Raw genomic sequence first — 17,156 nt, 5'->3', positions numbered from 1 at the left:
CGCAGCAGCTTAAGGCTTGGCAAGTACCAGCATGGGAGACTGGCTGGGAATCCCAAGTTCCGTTGACCTTTTTGAACCTGAAAATTGTGTTAGTTACTCTATGAGATAGTAAAAGAAGGTTCAAACTGAACAGCTGCTGTCAACGGCCATTCTAAGGTGAATGTGCCTGCTCTCGTCAGATCGCAGCAGCAATGCAGCTTAAGGCTTGGCAAGTACCAGCATGGGAGACTGGCTGGGAATCCCAAGTTCCGTTGACCTTTTTGAACCTGAAAATTGTGTTAGTTTCTCTATGAGATAGTAAAAGAAGGTTCAAATTGAACAGCTGCTGTCAACAGCCATTCTAAGCTGAATGTGCCTGCTCTCGTCAGATCGCAGCAGCTTAAGGCTTGGCAAGTACCAGCATGGGAGACTGGCTGGGAATCCCAAGTTCCGTTGACCTTTTTGAACCTGAAAATTGTGTTAGTTTCTCTATGAGATAGTAAAAGAAGGTTCAAATTGAACAGCTGCTGTCAACAGCCATTCTAAGCTGAATGTGCCTGCTCTCGTCAGATCGCAGCAGCTTAAGGCTTGGCAAGTACCAGCATGGGAGACTGGCTGGGAATCCCAAGTTCCGTTGACCTTTTTGAACCTGAAAATTGTGTTAGTTTCTCTATGAGATAGTAAAAGAAGGTTCAAACTGAACAGCTGCTGTCAACGGCCATTCTAAGCTGAATGTGCCTGCTCTCGTCAGATCGCAGCAGCAATGCAGCTTAAGGCTTGGCAAGTACCAGCATGGGAGACTGGCTGGGAATCCCAAGTTCCGTTGACCTTTTTGAACCTGAAAATTGTGTTAGTTTCTCTATGAGATAGTAAAAGAAGGTTCAAATTGAACAGCTGCTGTCAACAGCCATTCTAAGCTGAATGTGCCTGCTCTCGTCAGATCGCAGCAGCTTAAGGCTTGGCAAGTACCAGCATGGGAGACTGGCTGGGAATCCCAAGTTCCGTTGACCTTTTTGAACCTGAAAATTGTGTTAGTTTCTCTATGAGATAGTAAAAGAAGGTTCAAATTGAACAGCTGCTGTCAACGGCCATTCTAAGCTGAATGTGCCTGCTCTCGTCAGATCGCAGCAGCAATGCAGCTTAAGGCTTGGCAAGTACCAGCATGGGAGACTGGCTGGGAATCCCAAGTTCCGTTGACCTTTTTGAACCTGAAAATTGTGTTAGTTTCTCTATGAGATAGTAAAAGAAAGTAGAAATTAGGCAGCTGCTGTCAACGGCCATTCTAAGCTGAATGTGCCTGCTCTCGTCAGATCGCAGCAGCAATGCAGCTTAAGGCTTGGCAAGTACCAGCATGGGAGACTGGCTGGGAATCCCAAGTTCTGTTGACCTTTTTGAACCTGAAAATTGTGTTAGTTTCTCTATGAGATAGTAAAAGAAGGTTCAAATTGAACAGCTGCTGTCAACGGCCATTCTAAGCTGAATGTGCCTGCTCTCATCAGATCGCAGCAGCTTAAGGCTTGGCAAGTACCAGCATGGGAGACTGGCTGGGAATCCCAAGTTCCGTTGACCTTTTTGAACCTGAAAATTGTGTTAGTTTCTCTATGAGATAGTAAAAGAAGGTTCAAACTGAACAGCTGCTGTCAACGGCCATTCTAAGCTGAATGTGCCTGCTCTCGTCAGATCGCAGCAGCAATGCAGCTTAAGGCTTGGCAAGTACCAGCATGGGAGACTGGCTGGGAATCCCAAGTTCCGTTGACCTTTTTGAACCTGAAAATTGTGTTAGTTTCTCTATGAGATAGTAAAAGAAGGTTCAAATTGAACAGCTGCTGTCAACAGCCATTCTAAGCTGAATGTGCCTGCTCTCGTCAGATCGCAGCAGCTTAAGGCTTGGCAAGTACCAGCATGGGAGACTGGCTGGGAATCCCAAGTTCCGTTGACCTTTTTGAACCTGAAAATTGTGTTAGTTTCTCTATGAGATAGTAAAAGAAGGTTCAAATTGAACAGCTGCTGTCAACAGCCATTCTAAGCTGAATGTGCCTGCTCTCGTCAGATCGCAGCAGCTTAAGGCTTGGCAAGTACCAGCATGGGAGACTGGCTGGGAATCCCAAGTTCCGTTGACCTTTTTGAACCTGAAAATTGTGTTAGTTTCTCTATGAGATAGTAAAAGAAGGTTCAAATTGAACAGCTGCTGTCAACGGCCATTCTAAGCTGAATGTGCCTGCTCTCGTCAGATCGCAGTAGCAATGCAGCTTAAGGCTTGGCAAGTACCAGCATGGGAGACTGGCTGGGAATCCCAAGTTCCGTTGACCTTTTTGAACCTGAAAATTGTGTTAGTTTCTCTATGGGATAGTAAAAGAAGGTTCAAATTGAACAGCTGCTTTCAACGGCCATTCTAAGCTGAATGTGCCTGCTCTCGTCAGATCGCAGCAGCAATGCAGCTTAAGGCTTGGCAAGTACCAGCATGGGAGACTGGCTGGAAATCCCAAGTTCTGTTGACCTTTTTGAATCTGAAAATTGTGTTAGTTTTTCTATGAGATAGTAAAAGAAAGTTCAAATTGAACAGCTGCTGTCAACGGCCATTCTAAGCTGAATGTGCCTGCTCTCGTCAGATCGCAGCAGCAATGCAGCTTAAGGCTTGGCAAGTACCAGCATGGGAGACTGGCTGGGAATCCCAAGTTCTGTTGACCTTTTTGAACCTGAAAATTGTGTTAGTTTCTCTATGAGATAGTAAAAGAAGGTTCAAATTGAACAGCTGCTGTCAACGGCCATTCTAAGCTGAATGTGCCTGCTCTCGTCAGATCGCAGCAACAATGCAGCTTAAGGCTTGGCAAGTACAAGCATGGGAGACTGGCTGGGAATCCCAAGTTCCGTTGACCTTTTTGAACCTGAAAATTGTTAGTTTCTCTGTCAAAGATGGTAAAAGAAGGTTCAAATTGAACAGCTGCTGTCAACGGCCATTCTAAGCTGAATGTGCCTGCTCTCGTCAGATCGCAGCAGCAATGCAGCTTAAGGCTTGGCAAGTACCAGCATGGGAGACTGGCTGGGAATCCCAAGTTCCGTTGACCTTTTTGAACCTGAAAATTGTGTTAGTTTCTCTATGAGATAGTAAAAGAAGGTTCAAATTGAACAGCTGCTGTCAACGGCCATTCTAAGCTAAATGTGCCTGCTCTCATCAGATCGCAGCAGCAATGTAGCTTAAGGCTTGGCAAGTACCAGCATGGGAGACTGGCTGGGAATCCCAAGTTCCGTTGACCTTTTTGAACCTGAAAATTGTGTTAGTTTCTCTATGAGATAGTAAAAGAAGGTTCAAATTGAACAGCTGCTGTCAACGGCCATTCTAAGCTGAATGTGCCTGCTCTCGTCAGATCGCAGCAGCAATGCAGCTTAAGGCTTGGCAAGTACCAGCATGGGAGACTGGCTGGGAATCCCAAGTTCCGTTGACCTTTTTGAACCTGAAAATTGTTAGTTTCTCTGTCAAAGATGGTAAAAGAAGGTTCAAATTGAACAGCTGCTGTCAACGGCCATTCTAAGCTGAATGTGCCTGCTCTCGTCAGATCGCAACAGCAATGTAGCTTAAGGCTTGGCAAGTACCAGCATGGGAGACTGGCTGGGAATCCCAAGTTCCGTTGACCTTTTTGAACCTGAAAATTGTGTTAGTTTCTCTATGAGATAGTAAAAGAAGGTTCAAACTGAACCGCTGCTGTCAACGGCCATTCTAAGCTGAATGTGCCTGCTCTCGTCAGATCGCAGCAGCAATGCAGCTTAAGGCTTGGCAAGTACCAGCATGGGAGACTGGCTGGGAATCCCAAGTTCCGTTGACCTTTTTGAACCTGAAAATTGTGTTAGTTTCTCTATGAGATAGTAAAAGAAGGTTCAAATTGAACAGCTGCTGTCAACGGCCATTCTAAGCTGAATGTGCCTGCTCTCGTCAGATCGCAGCAGCAATGCAGCTTAAGGCTTGGCAAGTAACAGCATGGGAGACTGGCTGGGAATCCCAAGTTCTGTTGACCTTTTTGAACCTGAAAATTGTGTTAGTTTCTCTATGAGATAGTAAAAGAAGGTTCAAATTGAACAGCTGCTGTCAACGGCCATTCTAAGCTGAATGTGCCTGCTCTCGTCAGATCGCAGCAGCATTGCAGCTTAAGGCTTGGCAAGTACCAGCATGGGAGACTGGCTGGGAATCCCAAGTTCTATTGACCTTTTTGAACCTGAAAATTGTGTTAGTTTCTCTATGAGATAGTAAAAGAAGGTTCAAATTGAAAAGCTGCTGTCAACGGCCATTCTAAGCTGAATGCGCGTGCTCTTGTCGGATCACAGCAGCGATGCAGCTTAAGGCTTGGCAAGTACCAGCATGGGAGACTGGCTGCGAATCCCAAGTTCCGTTGACCTTTTTGAACCTGAAAATTGTGTTAGTTTCTCTATGAGATAGTAAAAGAAGGTTCAAACTGAACAGCTGCTGTCAACGGCCATTCTAAGCTGAATGTGCTTGCTCTCGTCAGATCGCAGCATCAATGCAGCTTAAGGCTTGGCAAGTACCAGCATGGGAGACTGGCTGGGAATCCCAAGTTCCGTTGACCTTTTTGAACCTGAAAATTGTGTTAGTTTCTCTATGAGATAGTAAAAGAAGGTTCAAATTGAACAGCTGCTGTCAACGGCCATTCTAAGCTGAATGTGCCTGCTCTCGTCAGATCGCAGCAGCAATGCAGCTTAAGGCTTGGCAAGTACCAGCATGGGAGACTGGCTGGGAATCCCAAGTTCCGTTGACCTTTTTGAACCTGAAAATTGTGTTAGTTTCTCTATGAGATAGTAAAAGAAAGTAGAAATTAGGCAGCTGCTGTCAACGGCCATTCTAAGCTGAATGTGCCTGCTCTCGTCAGATCGCAGCAGCATGCAGCTTAAGGCTTGGCAAGTACCAGCATGGGAGACTGGCTGGGAATCCCAAGTTCTGTTGACCTTTTTGAACCTGAAAATTGTGTTAGTTTCTCTATGAGATAGTAAAAGAAGGTTCAAATTGAACAGCTGCTGTCAACGGCCATTCTAAGCTGAATGTGCCTGCTCTCATCAGATCGCAGCAGCTTAAGGCTTGGCAAGTACCAGCATGGGAGACTGGCTGGGAATCCCAAGTTCCGTTGACCTTTTTGAACCTGAAAATTGTGTTAGTTTCTCTATGAGATAGTAAAAGAAGGTTCAAACTGAACAGCTGCTGTCAACGGCCATTCTAAGCTGAATGTGCCTGCTCTCGTCAGATCGCAGCAGCAATGCAGCTTAAGGCTTGGCAAGTACCAGCATGGGAGACTGGCTGGGAATCCCAAGTTCCGTTGACCTTTTTGAACCTGAAAATTGTGTTAGTTTCTCTATGAGATAGTAAAAGAAGGTTCAAATTGAACAGCTGCTGTCAACAGCCATTCTAAGCTGAATGTGCCTGCTCTCGTCAGATCGCAGCAGCTTAAGGCTTGGCAAGTACCAGCATGGGAGACTGGCTGGGAATCCCAAGTTCCGTTGACCTTTTTGAACCTGAAAATTGTGTTAGTTTCTCTATGAGATAGTAAAAGAAGGTTCAAATTGAACAGCTGCTGTCAACGGCTATTCTAAGCTGAATGTGCCTGCTCTCGTCAGATCGCAGCAGCAATGCAGCTTAAGGCTTGGCAAGTACCAGCATGGGAGACTGGCTGGGAATCCCAAGTTCCGTTGACCTTTTTGAACCTGAAAATTGTGTTAGTTTCTCTATGAGATAGTAAAAGAAAGTAGAAATTAGGCAGCTGCTGTCAACGGCCATTCTAAGCTGAATGTGCCTGCTCTCGTCAGATCGCAGCAGCAATGCAGCTTAAGGCTTGGCAAGTACCAGCATGGGAGACTGGCTGGGAATCCCAAGTTCTGTTGACCTTTTTGAACCTGAAAATTGTGTTAGTTTCTCTATGAGATAGTAAAAGAAGGTTCAAATTGAACAGCTGCTGTCAACGGCCATTCTAAGCTGAATGTGCCTGCTCTCATCAGATCGCAGCAGCTTAAGGCTTGGCAAGTACCAGCATGGGAGACTGGCTGGGAATCCCAAGTTCCGTTGACCTTTTTGAACCTGAAAATTGTGTTAGTTTCTCTATGAGATAGTAAAAGAAGGTTCAAACTGAAAAGCTGCTGTCAACGGCCATTCTAAGCTGAATGTGCCTGCTCTCGTCAGATCGCAGCAGCAATGCAGCTTAAGGCTTGGCAAGTACCAGCATGGGAGACTGGCTGGGAATCCCAAGTTCCGTTGACCTTTTTGAACCTGAAAATTGTGTTAGTTTCTCTATGAGATAGTAAAAGAAGGTTCAAATTGAACAGCTGCTGTCAACAGCCATTCTAAGCTGAATGTGCCTGCTCTCGTCAGATCGCAGCAGCTTAAGGCTTGGCAAGTACCAGCATGGGAGACTGGCTGGGAATCCCAAGTTCCGTTGACCTTTTTGAACCTGAAAATTGTGTTAGTTTCTCTATGAGATAGTAAAAGAAGGTTCAAATTGAACAGCTGCTGTCAACAGCCATTCTAAGCTGAATGTGCCTGCTCTCGTCAGATCGCAGCAGCTTAAGGCTTGGCAAGTACCAGCATGGGAGACTGGCTGGGAATCCCAAGTTCCGTTGACCTTTTTGAACCTGAAAATTGTGTTAGTTTCTCTATGAGATAGTAAAAGAAGGTTCAAATTGAACAGCTGCTGTCAACGGCCATTCTAAGCTGAATGTGCCTGCTCTCGTCAGATCGCAGCAGCAATGCAGCTTAAGGCTTGGCAAGTACCAGCATGGGAGACTGGCTGGGAATCCCAAGTTCCGTTGACCTTTTTGAACCTGAAAATTGTGTTAGTTTCTCTATGAGATAGTAAAAGAAGGTTCAAATTGAACAGCTGCTGTCAACGGCCATTCTAAGCTGAATGTGCCTGCTCTCGTCAGATCGCAGCAGCAATGCAGCTTAAGGCTTGGCAAGTAACAGCATGGGAGACTGGCTGGGAATCCCAAGTTCTGTTGACCTTTTTGAACCTGAAAATTGTGTTAGTTTCTCTATGAGATAGTAAAAGAAGGTTCAAATTGAACAGCTGCTGTCAACGGCCATTCTAAGCTGAATGTGCCTGCTCTCGTCAGATCGCAGCAGCATTGCAGCTTAAGGCTTGGCAAGTACCAGCATGGGAGACTGGCTGGGAATCCCAAGTTCTATTGCCCTTTTTGAACCTGAAAATTGTGTTAGTTTCTCTATGAGATAGTAAAAGAAGGTTCAAATTGAACAGCTGCTGTCAACGGCCATTCTAAGCTGAATGCGCGTGCTCTTGTCGGATCACAGCAGCGATGCAGCTTAAGGCTTGGCAAGTACCAGCATGGGAGACTGGCTGCGAATCCCAAGTTCCGTTGACCTTTTTGAACCTGAAAATTGTGTTAGTTTCTCTATGAGATAGTAAAAGAAGGTTCAAACTGAACAGCTGCTGTCAACGGCCATTCTAAGCTGAATGTGCCTGCTCTCGTCAGATCGCTGCATCAATGCAGCTTAAGGCTTGGCAAGTACCAGCATGGGAGACTGGCTGGGAATCCCAAGTTCCGTTGACCTTTTTGAACCTGAAAATTGTGTTAGTTTCTCTATGAGATAGTAAAAGAAGGTTCAAATTGAACAGCTGCTGTCAACGGCCATTCTAAGCTGAATGTGCCTGCTCTCGTCAGATCGCAGCAGCAATGCAGCTTAAGGCTTGGCAAGTACCAGCACGGGAGACTGGCTGGGAATCCCAAGTTCCGTTGACCTTTTTGAACCTGAAAATTGTGTTAGTTTCTCTATGAGATAGTAAAAGAAAGTAGAAATTAGGCAGCTGCTGTCAACGGCCATTCTAAGCTGAATGTGCCTGCTCTCGTCAGATCGCAGCAGCAATGCAGCTTAAGGCTTGGCAAGTACCAGCATGGGAGACTGGCTGGGAATCCCAAGTTCTGTTGACCTTTTTGAACCTGAAAATTGTGTTAGTTTCTCTATGAGATAGTAAAAGAAGGTTCAAATTGAACAGCTGCTGTCAACGGCCATTCTAAGCTGAATGTGCCTGCTCTCATCAGATCGCAGCAGCTTAAGGCTTGGCAAGTACCAGCATGGGAGACTGGCTGGGAATCCCAAGTTCCGTTGACCTTTTTGAACCTGAAAATTGTGTTAGTTTCTCTATGAGATAGTAAAAGAAGGTTCAAACTGAACAGCTGCTGTCAACGGCCATTCTAAGCTGAATGTGCCTGCTCTCGTCAGATCGCAGCAGCAATGCAGCTTAAGGCTTGGCAAGTACCAGCATGGGAGACTGGCTGGGAATCCCAAGTTCCGTTGACCTTTTTGAACCTGAAAATTGTGTTAGTTTCTCTATGAGATAGTAAAAGAAGGTTCAAATTGAACAGCTGCTGTCAACAGCCATTCTAAGCTGAATGTGCCTGCTCTCGTCAGATCGCAGCAGCTTAAGGCTTGGCAAGTACCAGCATGGGAGACTGGCTGGGAATCCCAAGTTCCGTTGACCTTTTTGAACCTGAAAATTGTGTTAGTTTCTCTATGAGATAGTAAAAGAAGGTTCAAATTGAACAGCTGCTGTCAACGGCCATTCTAAGCTGAATGTGCCTGCTCTCGTCAGATCGCAGCAGCAATGCAGCTTAAGGCTTGGCAAGTACCAGCATGGGAGACTGGCTGGGAATCCCAAGTTCCGTTGACCTTTTTGAACCTGAAAATTGTGTTAGTTTCTCTATGAGATAGTAAAAGAAAGTAGAAATTAGGCAGCTGCTGTCAACGGCCATTCTAAGCTGAATGTGCCTGCTCTCGTCAGATCGCAGCAGCAATGCAGCTTAAGGCTTGGCAAGTACCAGCATGGGAGACTGGCTGGGAATCCCAAGTTCTGTTGACCTTTTTGAACCTGAAAATTGTGTTAGTTTCTCTATGAGATAGTAAAAGAAGGTTCAAATTGAACAGCTGCTGTCAACGGCCATTCTAAGCTGAATGTGCCTGCTCTCATCAGATCGCAGCAGCTTAAGGCTTGGCAAGTACCAGCATGGGAGACTGGCTGGGAATCCCAAGTTCCGTTGACCTTTTTGAACCTGAAAATTGTGTTAGTTTCTCTATGAGATAGTAAAAGAAGGTTCAAACTGAACAGCTGCTGTCAACGGCCATTCTAAGCTGAATGTGCCTGCTCTCGTCAGATCGCAGCAGCAATGCAGCTTAAGGCTTGGCAAGTACCAGCATGGGAGACTGGCTGGGAATCCCAAGTTCTGTTGACCTTTTTGAACCTGAAAATTGTGTTAGTTTCTCTATGAGATAGTAAAAGAAGGTTCAAATTGAACAGCTGCTGTCAACAGCCATTCTAAGCTGAATGTGCCTGCTCTCGTCAGATCGCAGCAGCTTAAGGCTTGGCAAGTACCAGCATGGGAGACTGGCTGGGAATCCCAAGTTCCGTTGACCTTTTTGAACCTGAAAATTGTGTTAGTTTCTCTATGAGATAGTAAAAGAAGGTTCAAATTGAACAGCTGCTGTCAACAGCCATTCTAAGCTGAATGTGCCTGCTCTCGTCAGATCGCAGCAGCTTAAGGCTTGGCAAGTACCAGCATGGGAGACTGGCTGGGAATCCCAAGTTCCGTTGACCTTTTTGAACCTGAAAATTGTGTTAGTTTCTCTATGAGATAGTAAAAGAAGGTTCAAATTGAACAGCTGCTGTCAACGGCTATTCTAAGCTGAATGTGCCTGCTCTCGTCAGATCGCAGTAGCAATGCAGCTTAAGGCTTGGCAAGTACCAGCATGGGAGACTGGCTGGGAATCCCAAGTTCCGTTGACCTTTTTGAACCTGAAAATTGTGTTAGTTTCTCTATGGGATAGTAAAAGAAGGTTCAAATTGAACAGCTGCTGTCAACGGCCATTCTAAGCTGAATGTGCCTGCTCTCGTCAGATCGCAGCAGCAATGCAGCTTAAGGCTTGGCAAGTACCAGCATGGGAGACTGGCTGTAAATCCCAAGTTCTGTTGACCTTTTTGAATCTGAAAATTGTGTTAGTTTTTCTATGAGATAGTAAAAGAAAGTTCAAATTGAACAGCTGCTGTCAACGGCCATTCTAAGCTGAATGTGCCTGCTCTCGTCAGATCGCAGCAGCAATGCAGCTTAAGGCTTGGCAAGTACCAGCATGGGAGACTGGCTGGGAATCCCAAGTTCTGTTGACCTTTTTGAACCTGAAAATTGTGTTAGTTTCTCTATGAGATAGTAAAAGAAGGTTCAAATTGAACAGCTGCTGTCAACGGCCATTCTAAGCTGAATGTGCCTGCTCTCGTCAGATCGCAGCAACAATGCAGCTTAAGGCTTGGCAAGTACAAGCATGGGAGACTGGCTGGGAATCCCAAGTTCCGTTGACCCTTTTGAACCTGAAAATTGTTAGTTTCTCTGTCAAAGATGGTAAAAGAAGGTTCAAATTGAACAGCTGCTGTCAACGGCCATTCTAAGCTGAATGTGCCTGCTCTCGTCAGATCGCAGCAGCAATGCAGCTTAAGGCTTGGCAAGTACCAGCATGGGAGACTGGCTGGGAATCCCAAGTTCCGTTGACCTTTTTGAACCTGAAAATTGTGTTAGTTTCTCTATGAGATAGTAAAAGAAGGTTCAAATTGAACAGCTGCTGTCAACGGCCATTCTAAGCTGAATGTGCCTGCTCTCATCAGATCGCAGCAGCAATGTAGCTTAAGGCTTGGCAAGTACCAGCATGGGAGACTGGCTGGGAATCCCAAGTTCCGTTGACCTTTTTGAACCTGAAAATTGTGTTAGTTTCTCTATGAGATAGTAAAAGAAGGTTCAAATTGAACAGCTGCTGTCAACGGCCATTCTAAGCTGAATGTGCCTGCTCTCGTCAGATCGCAGCAGCAATGCAGCTTAAGGCTTGGCAAGTACCAGCATGGGAGACTGGCTGGGAATCCCAAGTTCCGTTGACCTTTTTGAACCTGAAAATTGTTAGTTTCTCTGTCAAAGATGGTAAAAGAAGGTTCAAATTGAACAGCTGCTGTCAACGGCCATTCTAAGCTGAATGTGCCTGCTCTCGTCAGATCGCAACAGCAATGTAGCTTAAGGCTTGGCAAGTACCAGCATGGGAGACTGGCTGGGAATCCCAAGTTCCGTTGACCTTTTTGAACCTGAAAATTGTGTTAGTTTCTCTATGAGATAGTAAAAGAAGGTTCAAATTGAACAGCTGCTGTCAACGGCCATTCTAAGCTGAATGTGCCTGCTCTCGTCAGATCGCAGCAGCAATGCAGCTTAAGGCTTGGCAAGTAACAGCATGGGAGACTGGCTGGGAATCTCAAGTTCTGTTGACCTTTTTGAACCTGAAAATTGTGTTAGTTTCTCTATGAGATAGTAAAAGAAGGTTCAAATTGAACAGCTGCTGTCAACGGCCATTCTAAGCTGAATGTGCCTGCTCTCGTCAGATCGCAGCAGCATTGCAGCTTAAGGCTTGGCAAGTACCAGCATGGGAGACTGGCTGGGAATCCCAAGTTCTATTGACCTTTTTGAACCTGAAAATTGTGTTAGTTTCTCTATGAGATAGTAAAAGAAGGTTCAAATTGAACAGCTGCTGTCAACGGCCATTCTAAGCTGAATGCGCGTGCTCTTGTCGGATCACAGCAGCGATGCAGCTTAAGGCTTGGCAAGTACCAGCATGGGAGACTGGCTGCGAATCCCAAGTTCCGTTGACCTTTTTGAACCTGAAAATTGTGTTAGTTTCTCTATGAGATAGTAAAAGAAGGTTCAAACTGAACAGCTGCTGTCAACGGCCATTCTAAGCTGAATGTGCCTGCTCTCGTCAGATCGCAGCATCAATGCAGCTTAAGGCTTGGCAAGTACCAGCATGGGAGACTGGCTGGGAATCCCAAGTTCCGTTGACCTTTTTGAACCTGAAAATTGTGTTAGTTTCTCTATGAGATAGTAAAAGAAGGTTCAAATTGAACAGCTGCTGTCAACGGCCATTCTAAGCTGAATGTGCCTGCTCTCGTCAGATCGCAGCAGCAATGCAGCTTAAGGCTTGGCAAGTACCAGCATGGGAGACTGGCTGGGAATCCCAAGTTCCGTTGACCTTTTTGAACCTGAAAATTGTTAGTTTCTCTGTCAAAGATGGTAAAAGAAGGTTCAAATTGAACAGCTGCTGTCAACGGCCATTCTAAGCTGAATGTGCCTGCTCTCGTCAGATCGCAGCAGCAATGCAGCTTAAGGCTTGGCAAGTACCAGCATGGGAGACTGGCTGGGAATCCCAAGTTCCGTTGACCTTTTTGAACCTGAAAATTGTGTTAGTTTCTCTATGAGATAGTAAAAGAAGGTTCAAATTGAACAGCTGCTGTCAACGGCCATTCTAAGCTGAATGTGCCTGCTCTCATCAGATCGCAGCAGCAATGTAGCTTAAGGCTTGGCAAGTACCAGCATGGGAGACTGGCTGGGAATCCCAAGTTCCGTTGACCTTTTTGAACCTGAAAATTGTGTTAGTTTCTCTATGAGATAGTAAAAGAAGGTTCAAATTGAACAGCTGCTGTCAACGGCCATTCTAAGCTGAATGTGCCTGCTCTCGTCAGATCGCATCAGCAATGCAGCTTAAGGCTTGGCAAGTACCAGCATGGGAGACTGGCTGGGAATCCCAAGTTCCGTTGACCTTTTTGAACCTGAAAATTGTTAGTTTCTCTGTCAAAGATGGTAAAAGAAGGTTCAAATTGAACAGCTGCTGTCAACGGCCATTCTAAGCTGAATGTGCCTGCTCTCGTCAGATAGCAACAGCAATGTAGCTTAAGGCTTGGCAAGTACCAGCATGGGAGACTGGCTGGGAATCCCAAGTTCCGTTGACCTTTTTGAACCTGAAAATTGTGTTAGTTTCTCTATGAGATAGTAAAAGAAGGTTCAAACTGAACAGCTGCTGTCAACGGCCATTCTAAGCTGAATGTGCCTGCTCTCGTCAGATCGCAGCAGCAATGCAGCTTAAGGCTTGGCAAGTACCAGCATGGGAGACTGGCTGGGAATCCCAAGTTCCGTTGACCTTTTTGAACCTGAAAATTGTGTTAGTTTCTCTATGAGATAGTAAAAGAAGGTTCAAATTGAACAGCTGCTGTCAACGGCCATTCTAAGCTGAATGTGCCTGCTCTCGTCAGATCGCAGCAGCAATGCAGCTTAAGGCTTGGCAAGTACCAGCATGGGAGACTGGCTGGGAATCCCAAGTTCCGTTGACCTTTTTGAACCTGAAAATTGTGTTAGTTTCTCTGTCAAAGATGGTAAAAGAAGGTTCAAATTGAACAGCTGCTGTCAACGGCCATTCTAAGCTGAATATGCCTGCTCTCGTCAGATCGCAACAGCAATGTAGCTTAAGGCTTGGCAAGTACCAGCATGGGAGACTGGCTGGGAATCCCAAGTTCCGTTGACCTTTTTGAACCTGAAAATTGTGTTAGTTTCTCTATGAGATAGTAAAAGAAGGTTCAAATTGAACAGCTGCTGTCAACGGCCATTCTAAGCTGAATGTGCCTGCTCTCGTCAGATCGCAGCAGCAATGCAGCTTAAGGCTTGGCAAGTAACAGCATGGGAGACTGGCTGGGAATCCCAAGTTCTGTTGACCTTTTTGAACCTGAAAATTGTGTTAGTTTCTCTATGAGATAGTAAAAGAAGGTTCAAATTGAACAGCTGCTGTCAACGGCCATTCTAAGCTGAATGTGCCTGCTCTCGTCAGATCGCAGCAGCATTGCAGCTTAAGGCTTGGCAAGTACCAGCATGGGAGACTGGCTGGGAATCCCAAGTTCTATTGACCTTTTTGAACCTGAAAATTGTGTTAGTTTCTCTATGAGATAGTAAAAGAAGGTTCAAATTGAACAGCTGCTGTCAACGGCCATTCTAAGCTGAATGCGCGTGCTCTTGTCGGATCACAGCAGCGATGCAGCTTAAGGCTTGGCAAGTACCAGCATGGGAGACTGGCTGCGAATCCCAAGTTCCGTTGACCTTTTTGAACCTGAAAATTGTTAGTTTCTCTGTCAAAGATGGTAAAAGAAGGTTCAAATTGAACAGCTGCTGTCAACGGCCATTCTAAGCTGAATGTGCCTGCTCTCGTCAGATCGCAGCAGCAATGCAGCTTAAGGCTTGGCAAGTACCAGCATGGGAGACTGGCTGGGAATCCCAAGTTCCGTTGACCTTTTTGAACCTGAAAATTGTGTTAGTTTCTCTATGAGATAGTAAAAGAAGGTTCAAATTGAACAGCTGCTGTCAACGGCCATTCTAAGCTGAATGTGCCTGCTCTCATCAGATCGCAGCAGCAATGTAGCTTAAGGCTTGGCAAGTACCAGCATGGGAGACTGGCTGGGAATCCCAAGTTCCGTTGACCTTTTTGAACCTGAAAATTGTGTTAGTTTCTCTATGAGATAGTAAAAGAAGGTTCAAATTGAACAGCTGCTGTCAACGGCCATTCTAAGCTGAATGTGCCTGCTCTCGTCAGATCGCAGCAGCAATACAGCTTAAGGCTTGGCAAGTACCAGCATGGGAGACTGGCTGGGAATCCCAAGTTCCGTTGACCTTTTTGAACCTGAAAATTGTTAGTTTCTCTGTCAAAGATGGTAAAAGAAGGTTCAAATTGAACAGCTGCTGTCAACGGCCATTCTAAGCTGAATGTGCCTGCTCTCGTCAGATCGCAACAGCAATGTAGCTTAAGGCTTGGCAAGTACCAGCATGGGAGACTGGCTGGGAATCCCAAGTTCCGTTGACCTTTTTGAACCTGAAAATTGTGTTAGTTTCTCTATGATATAGTAAAAGAAGGTTCAAACTGAACAGCTGCTGTCAACGGCCATTCTAAGCTGAATGTGCCTGCTCTCGTCAGATCGCAGCAGCAATGCAGCTTAAGGCTTGGCAAGTACCAGCATGGGAGACTGGCTGGGAATCCCAAGTTCCGTTGACCTTTTTGAACCTGAAAATTGTGTTAGTTTCTCTATGAGATAGTAAAAGAAGGTTCAAATTGAACAGCTGCTGTCAACGGCCATTCTAAGCTGAATGTGCCTGCTCTCGTCAGATCGCAGCAGCAATGCAGCTTAAGGCTTGGCAAGTACCAGCATGGGAGACTGGCTGGGAATCCCAAGTTCCGTTGACCTTTTTGAACCTGAAAATTGTGTTAGTTTCTCTATGAGATAGTAAAAGAAGGTTCAAATTGAACAGCTGCTGTCAACGGCCATTCTAAGCTGAATGTGCCTGCTCTCATCAGATCGCAGCAGCAATGTAGCTTAAGGCTTGGCAAGTACCAGCATGGGAGACTGGCTGGGAATCCCAAGTTCCGTTGACCTTTTTGAACCTGAAAATTGTGTTAGTTTCTCTATGAGATAGTAAAAGAAGGTTCAAATTGAACAGCTGCTGTCAACGGCCATTCTAAGCTGAATGTGCCTGCTCTCGTCAGATCGCAGCAGCAATGCAGCTTAAGGCTTGGCAAGTACCAGCATGGGAGACTGGCTGGGAATCCCAAGTTCCGTTGACCTTTTTGAACCTGAAAATTGTTAGTTTCTCTGTCAAAGATGGTAAAAGAAGGTTCAAATTGAACAGCTGCTGTCAACGGCCATTCTAAGCTGAATGTGCCTGCTCTCGTCAGATCGCAACAGCAATGTAGCTTAAGGCTTGGCAAGTACCAGCATGGGAGACTGGCTGGGAATCCCAAGTTCCGTTGACCTTTTTGAACCTGAAAATTGTGTTAGTTTCTCTATGAGATAGTAAAAGAAGGTTCAAATTGAACAGCTGCTGTCAACGGCCATTCTAAGCTGAATGTGCCTGCTCTCGTCAGATCGCAGCAGCAATGCAGCTTAAGGCTTGGCAAGTAACAGCATGGGAGACTGGCTGGGAATCTCAAGTTCTGTTGACCTTTTTGAACCTGAAAATTGTGTTAGTTTCTCTATGAGATAGTAAAAGAAGGTTCAAATTGAACAGCTGCTGTCAACGGCCATTCTAAGCTGAATGTGCCTGCTCTCGTCAGATCGCAGCAGCATTGCAGCTTAAGGCTTGGCAAGTACCAGCATGGGAGACTGGCTGGGAATCCCAAGTTCTATTGACCTTTTTGAACCTGAAAATTGTGTTAGTTTCTCTATGAGATAGTAAAAGAAGGTTCAAATTGAACAGCTGCTGTCAACGGCCATTCTAAGCTGAATGCGCGTGCTCTTGTCGGATCACAGCAGCGATGCAGCTTAAGGCTTGGCAAGTACCAGCATGGGAGACTGGCTGCGAATCCCAAGTTCCGTTGACCTTTTTGAACCTGAAAATTGTGTTAGTTTCTCTATGAGATAGTAAAAGAAGGTTCAAACTGAACAGCTGCTGTCAACGGCCATTCTAAGCTGAATGTGCCTGCTCTCGTCAGATCGCAGCATCAATGCAGCTTAAGGCTTGGCAAGTACCAGCATGGGAGACTGGCTGGGAATCCCAAGTTCCGTTGACCTTTTTGAACCTGAAAATTGTGTTAGTTTCTCTATGAGATAGTAAAAGAAGGTTCAAATTGAACAGCTGCTGTCAACGGCCATTCTAAGCTGAATGTGCCTGCTCTCGTCAGATCGCAGCAGCAATGCAGCTTAAGGCTTGGCAAGTACCAGCATGGGAGACTGGCTGGGAATCCCAAGTTCCGTTGACCTTTTTGAACCTGAAAATTGTTAGTTTCTCTGTCAAAGATGGTAAAAGAAGGTTCAAATTGAACAGCTGCTGTCAACGGCCATTCTAAGCTGAATGTGCCTGCTCTCGTCAGATCGCAGCAGCAATGCAGCTTAAGGCTGGGCAAGTACCAGCATGGGAGACTGGCTGGGAATCCCAAGTTCCGTTGACCTTTTTGAACCTGAAAATTGTGTTAGTTTCTCTATGAGATAGTAAAAGAAGGTTCAAATTGAACAGCTGCTGTCAACGGCCATTCTAAGCTGAATGTGCCTGCTCTCATCAGATCGCAGCAGCAATGTAGCTTAAGGCTTGGCAAGTACCAGCATGGGAGACTGGCTGGGAATCCCAAGTTCCGTTGACCTTTTTGAACCTGAAAATTGTGTTAGTTTCTCTATGAGATAGTAAAAGAAGGTTCAAATTGAACAGCTGCTGTCAACGGCCATTCTAAGCTGAATGTGCCTGCTCTCGTCAGATCGCAGCAGCAATGCAGCTTAAGGCTTGGCAAGTACCAGCATGGGAGACTGGCTGGGAATCCCAAGTTCCGTTGACCTTTTTGAACCTGAAAA

At 45.6% G+C, this 17,156-nt stretch overlaps 64 pseudogenes; all 64 read left to right on the top strand.

Annotated features, from left to right (window-relative positions):
* The first annotated feature begins 138 nt into the window (after window positions 1-138).
* LOC140089407 (5S ribosomal RNA) lies at window positions 139-257 on the top strand (annotated as a pseudogene).
* Window positions 258-689: 432 nt separating this feature from the next.
* On the top strand, window positions 690-808 carry LOC140100072 (5S ribosomal RNA; annotated as a pseudogene).
* Window positions 809-1,059: 251 nt separating this feature from the next.
* LOC140100071 (5S ribosomal RNA) lies at window positions 1,060-1,178 on the top strand (annotated as a pseudogene).
* Window positions 1,179-1,248: 70 nt separating this feature from the next.
* LOC140080577 (5S ribosomal RNA) lies at window positions 1,249-1,367 on the top strand (annotated as a pseudogene).
* Window positions 1,368-1,618: 251 nt separating this feature from the next.
* On the top strand, window positions 1,619-1,737 carry LOC140100070 (5S ribosomal RNA; annotated as a pseudogene).
* A 432-nt stretch (window positions 1,738-2,169) lies between these two features.
* LOC140078424 (5S ribosomal RNA) lies at window positions 2,170-2,288 on the top strand (annotated as a pseudogene).
* A 70-nt stretch (window positions 2,289-2,358) lies between these two features.
* On the top strand, window positions 2,359-2,477 carry LOC140095775 (5S ribosomal RNA; annotated as a pseudogene).
* A 70-nt stretch (window positions 2,478-2,547) lies between these two features.
* LOC140080576 (5S ribosomal RNA) lies at window positions 2,548-2,666 on the top strand (annotated as a pseudogene).
* A 70-nt stretch (window positions 2,667-2,736) lies between these two features.
* Window positions 2,737-2,855, top strand: LOC140085251 (5S ribosomal RNA; annotated as a pseudogene).
* Window positions 2,856-2,925: 70 nt separating this feature from the next.
* LOC140100068 (5S ribosomal RNA) lies at window positions 2,926-3,044 on the top strand (annotated as a pseudogene).
* A 70-nt stretch (window positions 3,045-3,114) lies between these two features.
* On the top strand, window positions 3,115-3,233 carry LOC140078441 (5S ribosomal RNA; annotated as a pseudogene).
* Window positions 3,234-3,303: 70 nt separating this feature from the next.
* Window positions 3,304-3,422, top strand: LOC140100067 (5S ribosomal RNA; annotated as a pseudogene).
* Window positions 3,423-3,492: 70 nt separating this feature from the next.
* Window positions 3,493-3,611, top strand: LOC140093313 (5S ribosomal RNA; annotated as a pseudogene).
* Window positions 3,612-3,681: 70 nt separating this feature from the next.
* Window positions 3,682-3,800, top strand: LOC140100066 (5S ribosomal RNA; annotated as a pseudogene).
* Window positions 3,801-3,870: 70 nt separating this feature from the next.
* On the top strand, window positions 3,871-3,989 carry LOC140092928 (5S ribosomal RNA; annotated as a pseudogene).
* Window positions 3,990-4,437: 448 nt separating this feature from the next.
* LOC140090217 (5S ribosomal RNA) lies at window positions 4,438-4,556 on the top strand (annotated as a pseudogene).
* A 70-nt stretch (window positions 4,557-4,626) lies between these two features.
* Window positions 4,627-4,745, top strand: LOC140100065 (5S ribosomal RNA; annotated as a pseudogene).
* A 70-nt stretch (window positions 4,746-4,815) lies between these two features.
* LOC140095233 (5S ribosomal RNA) lies at window positions 4,816-4,933 on the top strand (annotated as a pseudogene).
* Window positions 4,934-5,184: 251 nt separating this feature from the next.
* On the top strand, window positions 5,185-5,303 carry LOC140100063 (5S ribosomal RNA; annotated as a pseudogene).
* Window positions 5,304-5,554: 251 nt separating this feature from the next.
* Window positions 5,555-5,673, top strand: LOC140083046 (5S ribosomal RNA; annotated as a pseudogene).
* Window positions 5,674-5,743: 70 nt separating this feature from the next.
* On the top strand, window positions 5,744-5,862 carry LOC140080575 (5S ribosomal RNA; annotated as a pseudogene).
* A 251-nt stretch (window positions 5,863-6,113) lies between these two features.
* Window positions 6,114-6,232, top strand: LOC140100062 (5S ribosomal RNA; annotated as a pseudogene).
* Window positions 6,233-6,664: 432 nt separating this feature from the next.
* Window positions 6,665-6,783, top strand: LOC140100061 (5S ribosomal RNA; annotated as a pseudogene).
* A 70-nt stretch (window positions 6,784-6,853) lies between these two features.
* On the top strand, window positions 6,854-6,972 carry LOC140092926 (5S ribosomal RNA; annotated as a pseudogene).
* A 448-nt stretch (window positions 6,973-7,420) lies between these two features.
* Window positions 7,421-7,539, top strand: LOC140092545 (5S ribosomal RNA; annotated as a pseudogene).
* Window positions 7,540-7,609: 70 nt separating this feature from the next.
* Window positions 7,610-7,728, top strand: LOC140086041 (5S ribosomal RNA; annotated as a pseudogene).
* Window positions 7,729-7,798: 70 nt separating this feature from the next.
* LOC140080574 (5S ribosomal RNA) lies at window positions 7,799-7,917 on the top strand (annotated as a pseudogene).
* A 251-nt stretch (window positions 7,918-8,168) lies between these two features.
* LOC140100060 (5S ribosomal RNA) lies at window positions 8,169-8,287 on the top strand (annotated as a pseudogene).
* Window positions 8,288-8,538: 251 nt separating this feature from the next.
* Window positions 8,539-8,657, top strand: LOC140100059 (5S ribosomal RNA; annotated as a pseudogene).
* Window positions 8,658-8,727: 70 nt separating this feature from the next.
* LOC140080572 (5S ribosomal RNA) lies at window positions 8,728-8,846 on the top strand (annotated as a pseudogene).
* Window positions 8,847-9,097: 251 nt separating this feature from the next.
* On the top strand, window positions 9,098-9,216 carry LOC140080571 (5S ribosomal RNA; annotated as a pseudogene).
* A 432-nt stretch (window positions 9,217-9,648) lies between these two features.
* On the top strand, window positions 9,649-9,767 carry LOC140083282 (5S ribosomal RNA; annotated as a pseudogene).
* Window positions 9,768-9,837: 70 nt separating this feature from the next.
* Window positions 9,838-9,956, top strand: LOC140097333 (5S ribosomal RNA; annotated as a pseudogene).
* A 70-nt stretch (window positions 9,957-10,026) lies between these two features.
* Window positions 10,027-10,145, top strand: LOC140080570 (5S ribosomal RNA; annotated as a pseudogene).
* Window positions 10,146-10,215: 70 nt separating this feature from the next.
* LOC140085250 (5S ribosomal RNA) lies at window positions 10,216-10,334 on the top strand (annotated as a pseudogene).
* Window positions 10,335-10,404: 70 nt separating this feature from the next.
* On the top strand, window positions 10,405-10,523 carry LOC140100058 (5S ribosomal RNA; annotated as a pseudogene).
* Window positions 10,524-10,593: 70 nt separating this feature from the next.
* On the top strand, window positions 10,594-10,712 carry LOC140082323 (5S ribosomal RNA; annotated as a pseudogene).
* A 70-nt stretch (window positions 10,713-10,782) lies between these two features.
* LOC140100056 (5S ribosomal RNA) lies at window positions 10,783-10,901 on the top strand (annotated as a pseudogene).
* Window positions 10,902-10,971: 70 nt separating this feature from the next.
* LOC140093312 (5S ribosomal RNA) lies at window positions 10,972-11,090 on the top strand (annotated as a pseudogene).
* Window positions 11,091-11,160: 70 nt separating this feature from the next.
* On the top strand, window positions 11,161-11,279 carry LOC140096091 (5S ribosomal RNA; annotated as a pseudogene).
* A 448-nt stretch (window positions 11,280-11,727) lies between these two features.
* On the top strand, window positions 11,728-11,846 carry LOC140084289 (5S ribosomal RNA; annotated as a pseudogene).
* A 70-nt stretch (window positions 11,847-11,916) lies between these two features.
* LOC140100055 (5S ribosomal RNA) lies at window positions 11,917-12,035 on the top strand (annotated as a pseudogene).
* Window positions 12,036-12,105: 70 nt separating this feature from the next.
* Window positions 12,106-12,224, top strand: LOC140100054 (5S ribosomal RNA; annotated as a pseudogene).
* A 70-nt stretch (window positions 12,225-12,294) lies between these two features.
* On the top strand, window positions 12,295-12,413 carry LOC140082322 (5S ribosomal RNA; annotated as a pseudogene).
* Window positions 12,414-12,483: 70 nt separating this feature from the next.
* LOC140091253 (5S ribosomal RNA) lies at window positions 12,484-12,602 on the top strand (annotated as a pseudogene).
* A 259-nt stretch (window positions 12,603-12,861) lies between these two features.
* On the top strand, window positions 12,862-12,980 carry LOC140100052 (5S ribosomal RNA; annotated as a pseudogene).
* Window positions 12,981-13,050: 70 nt separating this feature from the next.
* On the top strand, window positions 13,051-13,169 carry LOC140100051 (5S ribosomal RNA; annotated as a pseudogene).
* Window positions 13,170-13,241: 72 nt separating this feature from the next.
* LOC140094746 (5S ribosomal RNA) lies at window positions 13,242-13,360 on the top strand (annotated as a pseudogene).
* Window positions 13,361-13,430: 70 nt separating this feature from the next.
* On the top strand, window positions 13,431-13,549 carry LOC140092925 (5S ribosomal RNA; annotated as a pseudogene).
* A 448-nt stretch (window positions 13,550-13,997) lies between these two features.
* Window positions 13,998-14,116, top strand: LOC140100050 (5S ribosomal RNA; annotated as a pseudogene).
* Window positions 14,117-14,186: 70 nt separating this feature from the next.
* Window positions 14,187-14,305, top strand: LOC140082320 (5S ribosomal RNA; annotated as a pseudogene).
* A 70-nt stretch (window positions 14,306-14,375) lies between these two features.
* LOC140082940 (5S ribosomal RNA) lies at window positions 14,376-14,494 on the top strand (annotated as a pseudogene).
* Window positions 14,495-14,564: 70 nt separating this feature from the next.
* LOC140093310 (5S ribosomal RNA) lies at window positions 14,565-14,683 on the top strand (annotated as a pseudogene).
* Window positions 14,684-14,753: 70 nt separating this feature from the next.
* Window positions 14,754-14,872, top strand: LOC140100049 (5S ribosomal RNA; annotated as a pseudogene).
* Window positions 14,873-14,942: 70 nt separating this feature from the next.
* On the top strand, window positions 14,943-15,061 carry LOC140100048 (5S ribosomal RNA; annotated as a pseudogene).
* Window positions 15,062-15,131: 70 nt separating this feature from the next.
* On the top strand, window positions 15,132-15,250 carry LOC140082319 (5S ribosomal RNA; annotated as a pseudogene).
* Window positions 15,251-15,320: 70 nt separating this feature from the next.
* On the top strand, window positions 15,321-15,439 carry LOC140100047 (5S ribosomal RNA; annotated as a pseudogene).
* A 70-nt stretch (window positions 15,440-15,509) lies between these two features.
* Window positions 15,510-15,628, top strand: LOC140093309 (5S ribosomal RNA; annotated as a pseudogene).
* A 70-nt stretch (window positions 15,629-15,698) lies between these two features.
* On the top strand, window positions 15,699-15,817 carry LOC140096090 (5S ribosomal RNA; annotated as a pseudogene).
* A 448-nt stretch (window positions 15,818-16,265) lies between these two features.
* LOC140084288 (5S ribosomal RNA) lies at window positions 16,266-16,384 on the top strand (annotated as a pseudogene).
* A 70-nt stretch (window positions 16,385-16,454) lies between these two features.
* Window positions 16,455-16,573, top strand: LOC140100046 (5S ribosomal RNA; annotated as a pseudogene).
* A 70-nt stretch (window positions 16,574-16,643) lies between these two features.
* Window positions 16,644-16,762, top strand: LOC140086572 (5S ribosomal RNA; annotated as a pseudogene).
* Window positions 16,763-16,832: 70 nt separating this feature from the next.
* LOC140082318 (5S ribosomal RNA) lies at window positions 16,833-16,951 on the top strand (annotated as a pseudogene).
* Window positions 16,952-17,021: 70 nt separating this feature from the next.
* Window positions 17,022-17,140, top strand: LOC140100044 (5S ribosomal RNA; annotated as a pseudogene).
* The last annotated feature ends 16 nt before the right edge of the window (window positions 17,141-17,156 follow it).

Source organism: Engystomops pustulosus, chromosome 9, assembly GCF_040894005.1.
Source record: "Engystomops pustulosus chromosome 9, aEngPut4.maternal, whole genome shotgun sequence".
Lineage (NCBI taxonomy): Eukaryota > Metazoa > Chordata > Amphibia > Anura > Leptodactylidae > Engystomops > Engystomops pustulosus.
This window is presented reverse-complemented; position numbering and strand designations above follow the sequence as displayed.